Source organism: Arachis hypogaea, chromosome 13 (genome assembly GCF_003086295.3).
Source record: "Arachis hypogaea cultivar Tifrunner chromosome 13, arahy.Tifrunner.gnm2.J5K5, whole genome shotgun sequence".
NCBI lineage: Eukaryota > Viridiplantae > Streptophyta > Magnoliopsida > Fabales > Fabaceae > Arachis > Arachis hypogaea.
Window position 1 is genome coordinate 43,371,705 of NC_092048.1, and position 16,698 is coordinate 43,388,402.

The 16,698-nt window shown below is 39.5% G+C and overlaps 1 pseudogene; it reads left to right on the forward strand.

Moving 5' to 3' along the window:
• The first annotated feature begins 15,060 nt into the window (after positions 1–15,060).
• On the forward strand, positions 15,061–16,540 carry LOC112735903 (stachyose synthase-like; annotated as a pseudogene).
• Positions 16,541–16,698: the final 158 nt, after the last annotated feature.

The following is a 16,698-nucleotide window of genomic DNA, read 5'->3' on the forward strand; positions in this document are numbered from 1 at the left end:
GTCTTGAGCATGGTCTGGGCGTTCAGCGCCAGCCTTCCACCCAACTTCTGGCGTTTTAGCGCCAGAATTATTTTTCCCTGGGCTCTTACTGTCCTCAGATGGATTTTGGGTGGTTTGCTCATTTCTTGGTTTCCTGCTGCCTTGAAGTGGGGGCATTTAGTGCTTTCCCACTTCTTAATTGAACTACTTGGCATTCTTCTGTTATTTGTTTTGACAGCTGCTACTTTGTTTGCTTTAATTGTACTTCCATGTTTATATTAGCCATCCTTGTCTCTTGTAGTTTATCCTTGAATTCGGCTAACTGCTTTGTTAGAAAGTCCAATTGATGATTGAATTCAGTAGCTTGTTTTACAGGGCTGAGTTCAGCAGTTACTGTTTGAACCTCTTCTTTCATGGAAGGGTCACTGCTTAGGTACATATGCTGATTCCTGGCAACTGTATTAATGAGCTCTTGAGCCTCTTCAATTGTCTTTCTCATGTGGATAGATCCACCAGCTGATTAATCTAGAGACATCTGAGCTCCTTCTGCAAGCCCATAATAGAAGATGTCTAACTGAACCCACTCTGAAAACATTTCAGAGGGGCATTTTCGTAGCATCTCTCTGTATCTCTCCCAGGCATCATAAAGAGATTCATTATCTCCTTGTTTGAAGCCTTGGATGTCCAGCCTTAGCTGTGTCATCCGTTTTGGGGGGAAAGTATTGATTCAGAAATTTTTCTGTCAGCTGTTTCCATGTCCTTATGCTGGCCTTAGGTTGGTTATTTAACCACCTCTTAGCTTGATCTTTTACAGCAAACGGAAACAGTAATAGTCTGTAGACATCCTGATCTATTTCCTTATCATGTACTGTGTCAGCAATTTGTAAAAATTGTGCCAGAAACTCTGTAGGTTCTTCCTGTGGAAGTCCAGAATACTGGCAGCTTTGCTGCACCATGATAATGAGCTGAGGATTCAACTCAAAGCTACTGACTCCAATGGAGGGTATGCAGATATTACTCCCATATGAAGTAGTAGAGGGGTTAGCATATGACCCCAGAGTCCTAGACTGTTCATTTTCACTTAGATCCATGATGGAGAAAGGGAGATGATGTCAAATAAAAAAAATTTATTTTTATTTATTTATTTATTTATTTACTTATTTAGAAAATAAATAAATTAAAATAAAGTAAAAAAATAGGTGAATATTTTCGAAAAAATTGAGGAGAGAGAAAGTGGTTAGGAAGTTTTGAAAAAGATATAATTTGGAAAAGATTTTAAATTTTGAAAAAAAATCTGAATTTTTAGAAAATAATTTTTGAAAATTTGTTTTAGAAATAGAGAGAAAAGATATTTTTGAATTTAGTGAGGAAAGAGAAAAACAATAAAATAGCACAAAATTTAAAATTTTTTAGATCTAATGCTCCTAGTTTTCGAAAATTTTGGAGGGAAAATACCAAGGAACACCAAACTTAAAAATTTTAAGATCAAGACACAAGGAAAACTCAAGAACATGAAGGAAGAACACGAAACTTAAATTTTTTTTTGAAAACCAAACTAAAATTTTCGAAAAACACAGAAAAATCAACAAGAAAACACCAAACTTAAAGTTTAGCACAGAATTTAATAGAAAAATTATTTTTTGAAAAAGATTTTTAATAAAACTGGTGCCCAATCATCAAGAACATAAACCAACACTCTAGCCAATTGGGCAATAAATGTAACACTTGTTTTGAAGAAGGATATTTTTTTGAAAAGAAAATAAAAGACTCTGACCCAAGAGACAAAAATTTCCTAATCTAAGCAACAAAATTCACCGTCAGTTATTCAAACTCAAAAAATCCCCGGCAACGGCGCCAAAAACTTGGTGCACGAATTGTGAATCACACTTTTCACAACTCGTACCACTAACCAGCAAGTGCACTGGGTCGTCCAAGTAATACCTTACGTGAGTAAGGGTCGAATCCCAACTAGATTGTTGGTTTGAAGCAATCTATGGTTATCTTGCAATTCTTAGTCAGGAAGTCAATTATATTTATCAGTTGAATTGTGAATAAACGAGAGAGCATGGGTTAAAGGTTACTTGTTATGCAGTAATGGAGAATCTGTTGGAGTTTTGGAGATGCTTTGTCTTCTGAATCTCTGCTTTCCTCTGTCTTCTGATTTATGCACGCACGTCCTTCTATGGCAAGCTGTGTGTTGGTGGATCACCGTTGTCAATGGCTACCATCCATCCTTCCAGTGAAAAGGGTCCAGGTGCGCTGTCACCGCACGGCTAATCATCTGCAGGTTCTCAATCGTACCGGAATAGGATTTACTATCCTTTTGCGTCTGTCACTACGCCCAGCACACGCGAGTTTGAAGTTCGTCACAGTCATCCAATCCCAGAATCCTACTCGGAATACCACAGACAAGGTTTAGACTTTCCGGATTCTCATGAATGCCGCCATCAATATAGCTTACCACGGAGATCCTGATTAAGGAATCTAAGAGATATTCATTCAATCTGATGTAGAACGGAGGTGATTGTCAGACACACGTTCATGGATTGAGGAAGGCGATGAGTGTCACTGATCATCACCTTCTCCGTAGTTAGGCGCGAATGGATATCTTAGATAGGAACACGCATGTTTGAATGGAAAACAGAATTACTTGCATTAATTCATCAAGACACAGCAGAGCTCCTCACCCCCAACAATGGAGTTTAGAGACTCATGCCGTCAAAGGGTATAAAATTCAGATCTAAAATGTCATGAGATACAAAATAAATCTCTAAAAGTCGTTTAAATACTGAACTGGTAACCTAGGTTTACAGAAAATGAGTAGACTATGACAGATAGTGCAGAAATCCACTTCTGGGGCCCACTTGGTGTGTGATGGGGCTGAGACTAAAGCTTCTCACGTGCCTGGGATGTTTTGGGCATTCAACGCCAGGTTGTAACCTGTTTCTGGCATTGAACTCCACTTTGTAACTTGTTTCTGGCGCTGAACGCCAGACAGCAGCATGGAACTGGCGTTGAACGGCAGTTTACGTCGTCTATCCTTGAGCAAAGTATGGACTATTATATATTTCTGGAAAGCCCTGGATGTCTACTTTTCAACGCAATTGGAAGCGCGCCATTTGGACTTCTGTAGCTCCAGAAATTTCATTTTGAGTGCAGAGAGGTCAGAATCCAACAGCATCAGCAGTCCTTTTTCAGCCTGAATCAGATTTTTGCTCAGCTCCCTCAATTTCAGCTAGAAAATACCTGAAATTACAGAAAAACACACAAACTCATAGTAAAGTCCAGAAATATAAATTTTGCCTAGAAACTAATGAAAATAAACTAAAAACTAACTAAAATATACTAAAATCTATGTGAAATTAACCCCAAAAAGCGTATAAAATATCCGCTCATCAGACGACCCAGTGCACTTGCTGGTTAGTTGTGCGGAATTACATAGTGTGAAGTAATTTTTGTGACCCAAGTTTTTGGCGCCGTTGCCGAGGATTGTTCGTGTTTGGACAACTAACGGTTTATTTTGTTGCTTAGATTAGGAAAAATTTCCCTTTTTAGTTTAGAGTCTCTTATTATTGTCGTGTTAAAATTTTAGAATCCTTATTTTCTTTTTTAAAATCTTTTTCAAAAATAATTTTTCTATTAAATCCTGTGCCAAACTTTAAGTTTGGTGTTTTCTTGTTGATTTTTCTGTGTTTTTCGAAAATTTTAGTTTGGTTTTCTAAAAATTTTAAGTTTGGTGTTCTTCTTTCATGTTCTTGTGTTCTTGTGAGTCTTCAAAATGTTCTTGAGTTTTCCTTGTGTCTTGATCTTAAAATTTTTAAGTTTGGTGTTCCTTGGTGTTTTCCCTCCAAAATTTTCGAAAACTAGGAGCATTAGATCTAAAAATTTTAAATCTTGTGCTATTTTATTGTTTTTCTCTTTCCTCACTAAATTCAAAAATATCTTTTCTCTCTATTTTTAAAACAAATTTTCGAAAACTATTTTTAAAAATTCAGATTTTTTTTTCAAAATTTAAAATCTTTTCCAAATCATATCTTTTTCAAAACTTCCTAACCACTTTCTCTCTCCTCAATTTTTTCGAAAATATTCACCTATTTTTATTTACTTTATTTTAATTTATTTATTTTCTAAATAATTAAATAAATAAATAAATAAAAATAAATATTTTTTTTATCATCTCCCTTTCTCCATCATGGATCTAAGTGGAAATGAACAGTCCAGGAGGACTCTGGGGTCAAATGCTAACCCCTCTACTGCTTCATATGGGAGTAGTATCTGCATACCTTCCATTGGAGTCAGTAGCTTTGAGTTAAATCCTCAGCTCATTATCATAGTGCAGCAAAGCTGCCAGTATTCCGGTCTTCCACAGGAAGAACCTACAGAGTCTTTGGCATAATTTTTACAAATTGCTGACACAGTACATGATAAGGAAATAGATCAGGATGTCTACAGACTATTACTGTTTCCATTTGCTGTAAAAGATTAAGCTAAGAGGTGGTTAAATAACCAACCTAAGGCCAGCATAAGGACATGGAAACAGCTGACAGAAAAATTTCTGAATCAATACTTTCCCCCAAAACGGATGACACAGCTAAGGCTGGACATCCAAGACTTTAAACAAGGAGATAATGAATCTCTTTATGATGCCTGGGAGAGATACAGAGAGATGCTACGAAAATGCCCCTCTGAAATGTTTTCAGAGTGGGTTCAGTTAGACATCTTCTATTATGGGCTTGCAGAAGGAGCTCAGATGTCTCTAGATTACTCAGCTGGTGGATCTATCCACATGAGAAAGACAATTGAAGAGGCTCAAGAGCTCATTGATACAGTTGCCAGGAATCAGCATCTGTACCTAAGCAGTGACCCTTCCATGAAAGAAGAGGTTAAAACAGTAACTGCTGAACTCAGCCCTGTAAAACAAGCTGCTGAATTTAATCAGCAATTGGACTTTCTAACAAAGCAGTTAGCCGAATTCAAGGATAAACTACATGAGACAAGGATGGCTAATATAAATATGGAAGAACAATTGAAGCAAACAAAGCAGCAGCTGTCAAGACAAATAACAGAAGAATGCCAAGCAGTTCAATTAAGAAGTGGGAAAACATTAAATACCCCACCTCAAGGCAGCAAAGAGCTAAGGAATGAGCAAACCACCCAAAATTCACCTGAGGACAGTAAGAGCCCAGGGAAAAGTAATTCTGGCGCTAAAACTCCAGAAATCTGGTGGAAGGCTGGCGCTGAACGCCCAGACCATGCCCAAGACTGGCGTTCAATGCCAGTAACAAGCAAGGACTGGCGTTCAACGCCAGAAACAAGCAAGGATCTGGCGTTGAACGCCCAAAATGGGCAGAATCTGGCGTTGAACGCCCAAAATGGGCACAGTTCTGGCGTTCAGACGCCGGGAACAGACAAGGAGTTGGCGTCTAACGTCACTCCAGCTTCTAACTCTGGCACTCCATTGCCAGTGAGGGATCAGACACACACAAGTGCTGATGACAACCCCTCTAAAAAGGCTTCTTCAACCACTTCTGTAGGCAATAAACCTACAGCAACTAAGGTTGAGGAATATAAAGCCAAGATACCTTATCCTCAAAAACTCCGGAAAGAGGAGCAGGATAAGCAATTTTCTCACTTTACAAATTATCTCAGGACTCTTGAAATAAACATTCCATTTGTAGAGGCACTTGAGCAAATACCTTCTTATGCCAAGTTCATGAAAGAGATCTTGAGTCATAAGAAGGATTTGAGAGAAACTGAAAGAGTTTTCCTCACTGAAGAATGCAGTGCAGTCATTCTGAAAAGCTTTCCTGAAAAGCTTAAAGACCCTGGGAGTTTTCTGATACCATGCACATTAGAAGGTAATTGCACCAAGACAGCTTTATGTGATCTTGGGGCAAGCATCAACCTAATACCTGCATCCACTATCAGAAAGCTTGGTTTAACTGAAGAAGTTAAACCAACCCGGATATGTCTCCAACTTGTTGATGGCTCCATTAAATACCCATCAGGCGTGATTGAAGACATGATCGTCAGAGTTGGGCCATTCGCCTTTTCCACTGACTTTGTAGTGCTGGAAATGGAGGAGCACAAGAGTGCTACTCTCATTCTAGGAAGACCCTTCCTAGCAACTGGACGAACTCTCATTGATGTCCAACAGGGGGAAATATCCCTGAGAGTCAATGATGATGAGTTTAAGTTGAATGCTGTCAAAGCCATGCAGCATCCAGACATATCAAAAGACTACATGAAAGTTGATCTTATTGACTCTTTGGTAGAAGAGATCAAGATGGCTGAGAGTCTCGAATCAGAGTTGGAAGACATCTTTAAAGATGTTCAGCCTGATTTAGAGGATTCAGAGGAGATGGAAGAGCCTCTGAAATTTCCTCTGGAAAATGAAAAAACCTCCTAAACCCGAGCTCAAACCATTACCACCATCCCTGAAATATGTATTTCTGGGAGAAGGTGACACTTTTCCAGTGATCATAAGCTCTGCTCTAAAACCACAGGAAGAAGAAGCACTTATTCAAGTGCTCAGGACATACAAGACAGCTCTTGGGTGGTCCATAGGTGATCTTAAGGGCATAAGCCCAGCTAGATGCATGCACAAAATCTTATTGGAGGATAATGCTAAACCAGTGGTTCAACCACAGATGCGGCTAAATCCAGCCATGAAGGAAGTGGTGCAGAAAGAGGTCACCAAATTACTAGAGGCTGGGATTATTTATCCTATTTCTGACAGCCCCTGGGTGAGCCCTGTCCAAGTTGTCCCCAAAAAGGGAGGCATGACAGTGGTTCATAATGAAAAGAATGAACTGGTTCCTACAAGAATAGTTACAGGGTGGCGCATGTGTATTGACTACAGAAGGCTCAATACAGTCACCAGAAAGGATCATTTTCCTTTACCATTCATAGACCAGATGCTAGAAAGACTAGCAGGTCATGATTATTACTGCTTTTTGGATGGCTACTCAGGCTATAACCAGATTGCAGTAGATCCCCAGGATCAAGAGAAAACAGCATTCACATGTCCATCTGGAGTGTTTGCTTATAGAAGGATGCCATTTGGGCTGTGTAATGCGCCTGCAACCTTCCAGAGATGCATGCTCTCTATTTTCTCTGATATGGTGGAAAAATTTCTGGAAGTCTTCATGGATGACTTCTCAGTATATGGAGACTCATTCAGCTCCTGTCTTGATCACCTGAAACTTGTTCTGAAGAGATGCCAAGAGACCAACCTAGTTTTAAACTGGGAAAAATGTCACTTCATGGTGACTGAAGGAATTGTCCTTGGACATAAAATCTCAAACAAGGGAATAGATGTGGATCAAGCAAAAATAGAGGTAATTGAAAAATTACCACCACCTGCCAATGTTAAGGCAATCAGAAGCTTTCTGGGGCATGCAGGATTCTATAGGAGGTTTATAAAGGATTTTTCAAAAATCGCAAAACCTCTAAGCAATCTGCTAGCTGCTGACACGCCATTTATGTTTGACACAGAGTGTCTGCAGGCATTTGAAATGCTGAAAGCCAAGCTGGTCACAGCACCAGTTATTTCTGCACCAGACTGGACATTACCATTTGAGCTAATGTGTGATGCCAGTGATGACGCCATTGGTGCAGTGCTGGGGCAGAGGCATAACAAGCTTCTGCACGTCATTTATTATGCTAGCCGTGTTTTAAATGATGCCCAGAAAAATTACACAACCACAGAAAAAGAATTGCTTGCAGTGGTTTATGCCATTGACAAGTTCAGATCATACTTAGTAGGATCAAAAGTGATTGTGTATACTGACCATGCTGCTCTTAAATATCTACTCACAAAGCAGGATTCAAAACCCAGGCTCATCAGATGGGTGTTGCTTCTGCAAGAGTTTGATATAGAAATAAGAGACAGAAAAGGGACAGAGAACCAAGTGGTTGATCATCTGTCCCGGATAGAGCCAGTAGAAGGGACGCCCCTCCCCTCTCTTGAGATCTCTGAGACTTTTCCAGATGAGCATTTATTTGCCATTCAGGAAACACCATGGTCTGCCGATATTGCAAACTATAAAGCTGCAAGGTTCATACCCAAGGAGTACAACAGGCAACAAAAGAAGAAATTAATTACTGATGCAAAGTACTACTTGTGGGATGAACCCTATCTCTTTAAGAGATGTGCAGACGGAATAATCCGTAGGTGTGTTCCTAGAGAAGAAGCACAGAGGATCCTATGGTATTGCCATGGATCTCAATATGGAGGCCATTTCGGAGGTGAGCGAACAGCCACCAAGATTCTCCAATGTGGCTTCTATTGGCCCACACTCTTTAGAGATTCCCGAGAGTTTGTACGTAACTGTGACAGTTGCCAAAGAGCTGGTAATCTGCCTCATGGTTACGCCATGCCTCAACAAGGAATCTTGGAGATTGAGTTGTTTGACGTATGGGGAATTGACTTCATGGGACCTTTCCCACCATTATACTCAAACACTTATATTCTGGTGGCAGTTGACTATGTATCAAAATGGGTTGAGGCCATTGCCACACCCACCAATGATACTAAAACAGTGCTGAAGTTCCTCCAGAAACATATCTTTAGCAGGTTTGGTGTCCCTAGAGTACTAATCAGTGATGGGGGCACTCACTTCTGCAACAAACAGCTTTACTCTGCCATGGTCCGGTATGGGATTCGCCACAAGGTGGCGACTCCATATCATCCATAGACTAATGGACAAGCTGAAGTCTCTAACAGAGAGCTAAAAAGAATCCTAGAACGGACTGTAAGTACCTGTAGAAAGGATTGGGCAAGAAGCTTGGATGATGCTCTGTGGGCATACAGAACAGCATTCAAGACTCCTATAGGGACCTCTCCATACCAACTTCTGTATGGTAAGGCATGTCACCTGCCCGTGGAACTAGAACATAAAGCTTACTGGGCAACCAGATTCCTAAACTTTGATGTCAAATTAGCTGAAGAAAAAAGATTGCTCCAGCTAAATGAACTAGAGGAATTCAGATGCAATGCTTTCGAAAATGCCAAGCTTTATAAAGAAAAATAAAAAAATGGCATGACAGGAAGCTGTCATCTAGAGTCTTTGAACCAGGACAAAAGGTTCTATTGTTTAACTCTAGGCTCAGGCTATTCCCCAAGAAACTGAAGTCTCGGTGGAGGGGACCATATGTGATTACAAGTGTATCACCATATGGTTATGTGGAGCTTCAAGATATTGATTCTGATAAGAAGTTCATTGTTAATGGACAGAGAATCAAGCACTATCTTGAAGGCAATGTTGAGCAAGAGTGCTCAAGGCTGAAGCTAGATTAAAAGCTCAGCAAGGTCCAGCTAAAGACAATAAAGAAGCGCTTGCTGGGAGGCAACCCAGCCATGGGGCATCACTTCCTCTAAGCATTTTGCCCTATTCTTGATTTTATTTGTTTATATAAAGTTCATTGATCCTAAGGTAAAGAGTCAATTGTATAAGTTCACAGGGTTACAGAAGGATTCTGCACGCAAAACAGAAAAAAAGAGCTTACTGGCAAGAAAACGCCAGTAAAAGTCTATTTTGGGCGTTCAACGCCCAACAGAAGCATCCACTGGGCATTGAACGCCAGTAAGGATAGCCATCTGGGCGTTTAACGCCAGATTTACAGCATTCTGGGCGTTCAGAAAAACGCCCAGTAACAAAGGACTTCCTGGCGTTCAACGCCAGAAATAAGCAGTAGCTGGGCGTTGAACGCCCAGGAGAAGCAGCATTTGGGCGTTGAACGCCCAAAACATGCAGCGTTTGGGCGTTCAAACGCCAGGATGGTGGGGAGGAGGTAAATTCGTTTTTTTCTTCATATTTTTCATTTTAATCTTAATTTTCATGTTTCAATTCATGATTTCTTGCATAAACATGTTACAAACCCTGATTTCTAAAATCCCTAATTTCTAAAAACCCTTCTTTAAAAATATTAAATGTATCTTAATCCATAAGTACAAATCCTTTTTTCCAATCCAATTCAACTCTTTTTCAAAATTTTCAAAACAGATCTATCTCTTTTCATTCAAAAATCTTTTCAACTAATCAATATCTTTTTCAAATCTCCATACTATCTTTTTCAAAAAAATCCAATCTTATCTTTTTCAAATATCTTTTATATCTTTTCAATTTTAAAACTATATCTTTTCTTATCATATTTTTTTAAAAAAAATCATATCTTCTATCTTTCTCCCTATTTTTGAAAACCCCCTCTCTCCCTTTAAATATGGGTTCGGCCTCCCTCCCCTTCCATCCACAATCACACCTAGCTCTCCTTCTCTCCCTCTCCTTTCTTTTCTTTTGCTTGAAGACAAGCAAACCTCTAAGTTTGGTGTGTTTATCCGTGATCACTAAGATCATGGCTCCTAAGGGAAAACAACCCACTTCAAGAGGCAAGAAAGAGAGCATTCCAAAACCACTTTGGAATCAAGGGAAGTTCTTATCTAAAGAACATTCAGACCATTATTACAAAATAATGGGTCTAAGATCAGTGATCCCGGAAGTTAGATTCGATCTGAAAGAAGACGAATATCCAGAGATCCAGGAGCAAATTCGAATCAGGAACTGGGAGGTCCTAGCTAATCCTGAAACGAAAGTGGGAAGGAATATGGTCCAGGAGTTCTATGCTAATATGTGGCAGACAGACAAGCAAAAACTATCTGGAACTGCTTTCTATGAATATCGGACCGTGGTCAGAGGAAAGATTGTTCATACCAACCCTGGCAAGATCAGGGAGATCTTAAAGCTACCTCAGCTGAAAGATGATCCAGACTCTTTCAACAGGAGAATGATGAGAACAGACAAGGGCCTGGATAAGATTCTAGAGGATATATGTATTCCTGGAGCCAGGTGGACCACCAGCACGAAGGGTGTCCCAAATCAACTCAAAAGAGAAGATCTCAAACCAGTCGCCAGAGGATGGCTGGACTTCATTGGGCATTCTCTGCTGCCCACTAGCAACCATTCTGAAGTCACTGTTAGAAGAGCAGTGATGATCCATTGCATCATGATGGGAAAAGAAGTGGAAGTTCATCAACTGATTTCAATTGAATTCTACAAAATTGCTAACAAAAATTCTAAAGAGGCCAGGTTGGCTTACCCAAGCTTGATTTCTCTGCTCTACAAGGACGCTGGAGTAAGGATGAGAATAACTGAGTATATCTCAGTTGAGAAACCAATCACCAAAGCATCAATGGAAAAACAACAAGCACAGGATGATCCCATCAAGAAGAAAACACAGGAATTTCTCCCAGAAATCCTTCAATCTGAATACTGGAAGTATCTTGAAACATCCATTGCCAAGATGCAAGAAGCTATGGAACAAATAATAAAAGAACAGAAGGAACAAAGTCAAATTCTTTGCTATTTGATTAAAGAACAAGAGGAGCAAGGGCGTGACTTGAGGGAAGTGAAGCGCCAGAAGTTATCTCTTGAAGGACCAAGCACCCCACAGATCTGAGGAACATCCACTTCCCAGAACAAAGGTTGTTAAATTCCAATTTCTGCTTTAACTCTGTGATAGTTGTCGTTATAGGAGTTTACCTTAGGAGTCATATAGTAGTAATTAGTGTCTATTTTGATTTTATCTCCAATTAAGTTATAGTCTAGTTTTATCATCATCAGCAAACATGAATAAAATAGTAGATCTTTTGAATAAGAGGCAATAAAATTCGAGTTTTTAATAAGAAAAATTCTAATTAGTAACATGTGGTGGCAATGCTTTCTGTCTTCTGAGTGAATGCTTGAACAGTGCATATGTCTTTTGAATTTGTTGTTTAAGACTGTTAAATATGTTGGCTCTTGAAAGAATGATGAACATGAGACATGTTATTGATAATCTGAAAAATCATAAAAATGATTCTTGAAGCAAGAAAAAGCAGCAAAGAACAAAGCTTTCAAAAAAAAAATTTTGAGAAAGCAAGCAGAAAAAGCCAAAGCTCTTAAAACCAAAAGGCAAGAGCAAAAAGCCAATAGCCCTTAAAACCAAAAGGCAACGGTAATAAAAAGGATCCCAAGGCTTTGATGGAAAGGAGGACCTAAAGGAATAAAATTCCGGTCTAAGCGGCTAAACCAAGTTGTCCCTAACCATGTGCTTGTGGCGTGAAGGTGTCAAGTGAAAACTTGAGACTAAGCGGTTAAAGTCAAGGTCCAAAGCAAAAAGAAGAGTGTGCTTAAGAACTCTGGACACCTCTAATTGGGGACTTTAGCAAAGCTGAGTCACAATCTAAAAGGTTCACCCAATTATGTGTCTGTGGCATTTATGTATCCGGTAGTAATACTGGAAAACAAAGTGCTTAGGACCACGGCCAAGACTCATAAAGTAGCTGTGTTCAAGAATCATCATACTAAAATAGGAGAATCAATAACACTATCTGAATTCTAAGTTCCTATAGATGCCAATCACTCTGAGCTTCAATGGATAAAGTGAGATGCCAAAACTGTTCAGAAGCAAAAAGCTACTAGTCCCGCTCATCTAATTAGAATCTGAGCTTCACTCAAAAACTCTAAGATATTATTGCTTCTTGACCTATTAGTCTTCTATTTTATTTGTCTAGTTGCTTGATGACAAGCAACAGTTCAAGTTTGGTGTTGTGATGAGCGGATATTTTATACGCTTTTTGGGGTTAATTTCATATAGATTTTAGTATGATTTAGTTGGTTTTTAGTTTATTTTTATTAGTTTCTAGGAAAAATCCATATTTCTGGACTTTACTATGAGTTTGTGTATTTTTCTGTAATTTCAGGTATTTTCTGGCTGAAATTGAGGGAGCTGAGCAAAAATCTGAATCAGGCTGAAAAAGGACTGCTGATGCTGTTGGATTCTGACCTCCCTGCACTCAAAGTGGATTTTCTGAAGTTACAGAACTCCAAATGGCACGCTTCTAATTGCGTTGGAAAGTAGACATCCAGGGCTTTCCATCAATATATAATAGTCCATACTTTGCTCAAGGATAGACGACATAAACTGGCGTTCAACGCCAGTTTCATGCTGCTGTCTGGCGTCCAGCGCCAGAAATAAGTTAGGAGTTGGAGTTCAACGCCAGAATTGGATCCAAAGCTGGCGTTGAATGCCCAAAACAGCCCTATGCACGTGAGAAGCTTTAGTCTCAGTTCCAGCACACATCAAGTGGGCCCCAGAAGTGGATTTATGCACCGTCTATCATAGTTTACTCATTTTCTGTAAACCTAGGTTACTAGTTTAGTATTTAAACAACTTTTAGAGATTTATTTTGTATCTCATGACATTTTAGATCTAAACTTTGTACCTTTTGACGGCATGAGTCTCTAAACTCCATTGTTGGGGGTGAGGAGCTCTGCTGTGCCTCGATGAGTTAATGCCAGTATTTCTGTTTTCTATTCAATCATGTTTGTTCCTATCTAAGATATTCATTTGCGCCTTATTATGATGAATGTGATGATCCGTGACACTCATCACCATTCTCAACCTATGAACGTGTGCCTGACAACCACCTCCGTTCTACATTAGATTGAATGAGTATCTCTTAGATTCCTTAATTAGAATCTCCGTGGTATAAGCTAGAATCCATTGGCAGCATCCTTGAGAATCCGGAAAGTCTAAACCTTGTCTGTGGTATTCCTAGTAGGATTCTGGGATTGGATGACTGTGACGAGCTTCAAACTCGCGAGTGCTGGGCGTAGTGACAGACGCAAAAGGATAGTAAATCCTATTCCGGTATGATCGAGAACCTACAGATGATTAGCCGTGCGGTGACAGCGCATCTGGACCATTTTCACTGAAAGGAAGGATGGTAGCCATTGACAACGGTGATCTTCCAACACACAGCTTGCCATAGGAGGGACGTGCGTGCGTGAAGAAGAAGATAGAGGGAAAGCAGAGATTCAAAAGGCAAAGCATCTCCAAAACTCCAACATATTCTCATTTACTGCATAACAAGTAACCTTTAATTCATGCTCTCTTGTTCATTTGCAAGTCAATTGATAGCCACTAATTAATATCCTGACTAAGAGTTGCAAGATAACCATAGCTTGCTTCAGGCCAACAATCTCCGTGGGATCGACCCTTACTCACGTAAGGTATTACTTGGACGACCCAGTGCACTTGCTGGTTAGTTGTGCGGAATTACATAGTGTGAAGTAATTTTCGTGCACCAGTGGGTAAGGAATGCGAGAACGGTTACAAATGCAATTTGAAATTGTCGAAGGTGGTGCATCGAAATGTAACTGTCAGTTGACATAGAAAAATCTATAAATATGGTCTTAGGCTAATCCTATAGGGAGTTTAGTTTCTTTTGAAAAATACTTAAAAATTCAAAACGCTCTTAGCCCTTTGGTATCACAGAGTAAAAATTAAAAATCTTAAGTAATTTCTCTAAACTCAAACACTAGTAATTTGTTTTTTCCAGTTTTTATTAATAAAATTTCTTGATTTTCACGTGTTCTTCTATCTTTCCTTCTCACTACAAGAGAAGTGGAAAATTGCAGCGGAAAATTGCCGGCGTTTTCTCGAACCGCCGCAAATTGATTGAGTAACTGCGATTGTTGCAGCATTATTTGTCTCTGTCAAAGACTGGTTAAGATAGCGGCAGTTTTGTGTATCAACCGCTGCAAATAACATGTTGCTCAATTTGATTTAATAATCAAAATTGCGTGATGCCAGGGCCATTAATCCTCATTTTCACGTGAACCCAAAAGGGGGCAAAGGCGCCAATCACCAGTTTCAAGACTCCTTGCCGCCATATACCTTCCCACCATCAGCTGCAGCCGCTACATCCTTCCTCATCACAGATCTGCTCAAGCTGCTGCATAGCTCCTACACGCAAAAGGAAGGTGGAGAGGCACGTCCGTTGTTCGTCCCTCTGCTGTGCATGTCCCGGCTTCGTCGCATGGCTTCCCAACCGTCCTGGTGTCATCGTCCTCAACCTTCCCCCCATGCCATGTTATGTGCCACGTGAATGCACCCTCTCCCCACTTCCTGGTTCACTTTTTCTCCCTTTTTCTATTGTTCCAATTTCATCTTTTGTCTTCGTACTTTTGTTTTAATTTAATCATTTTGCTTGTTGATCGAATATCTTTGCACCAATATAGTTTAATTTTGCTTGTTTCTAATTTGTTTGCTATTTTGGTTCGAACCCTTGTGATCATCTGATGGAAACTCAATGGGTTTTACTTCATGTTCCTGAGCTCAATTCCTATGTGATCGTCATTCCTATTGTTGAAGGAAGTTTCAGGTCTACACTCCACCCTGGCTCTGATTTCCACATCATGATTTGTGCAGAGAGTGGCTCCACACAAGTGAAAGCTTCAAGTTTTAATTTAATTGCTTATGTTCATTTGTTTGAGAATCCATACAACTTATTCAGAGAGGCTTATAGTGCTCTGAGAGTTCACATCAACACCTTTAAGCTCTTGGAAGAGAAGAATATCCCAGCATTGTTGACAAGTTTGGTTGGTGCACTTGGGATGCATTATACTTATCCGTGGAGCCTGTTGGAGTTTTTCATGACTTGAAGGATTTTGCTGAGATTGGTGGTGTGTCTCCAAGGTTTGTGATAATTGATGATGGATGGAAAAGCATCAATTATGATGATGGTGATAACCCATATGAAGATGCCAAGAATCTTATATTGGGTGGACCACAAATGACAGCAAGGCTTCACATATTTGAAGAATGTGACAAGTTCAAGAGTTACAAAAGAGGACTTATCTTAGGTTCTAATGCTCATCCTTTTGATCCAAACAAGGCCAAGGCATTGATATCAAAGGGGATTGAACTTGAATGTTTGGTGAAGGATCGAGACAAAGCAGTTGAATATGATTTGGCAGAGATTGAAGCAAGGATTGAAAAGGCAGAGGAGTGTGGATTGAAGGATTTCACAAGGGATTTATGGACACAGTTTAAAGGGTTGGATGATATATATGTATGCCAATGACTTTTATGAATCTATGCACTCTTATCTTGCCGAATCTGGTGTTATAGGAGTTAAAGCCGATGTCATTCATGTGAGTTCTTCTCTTTCTTATGCTTTAATTTCTCATTTTATTTAACTACCCATTAGCTTTGATTATTCTAAACTGTTTTTTCTTTTTTCTCTGATCACAGTAACTTAAATATGTGTCTGATGAATATGGAGGCAGAGTTGAGCTTGCAAAAGGCTTATTATGATGGGTTGACAATCTCCATAGTCAAGAATTTCAATGGAAGTGGAATAATAGCTAGCATGCAACAGTGCAATGACTTTTTCTTTCTTGGAACAAAGCAACTTTTCATGGCAAGAGTTGGTAAGCAATAAACAAAATCATTGCTTTTTCACTATATTCACAGATCCATCAAGAGCAATAATATTATAATCAAAAGTTGCAAAACTTGTGTTATTTTTAAGGGATGATTTTTGGTTCTGAGATCTATATGGTGACCCCATGGTAGTGTTTTGGCTAAAGGGGTACACATGATTCATTACTCATGCAACGACTTGTGTTCCCTGATGGCACTGTCCTTAGATGCAGCCAAGAAAAATCCCACAAGTTTAGAAAGCACACTCATCATTCTTAAGAGGGTGTATCATATACTAAAACACATATAAATTATGATTTTTGGTGAAAACGGGAGATAAATATATTTTTTCGTGTTCTCCTAACCCCGATTAAACCATGCTTAGCTCGAGAGTCCATGCAAACACTTCCCACTTCCAACAAGAGATTATCTCATCAATAACCCTCTATTTGACCACAAAACTCTCCT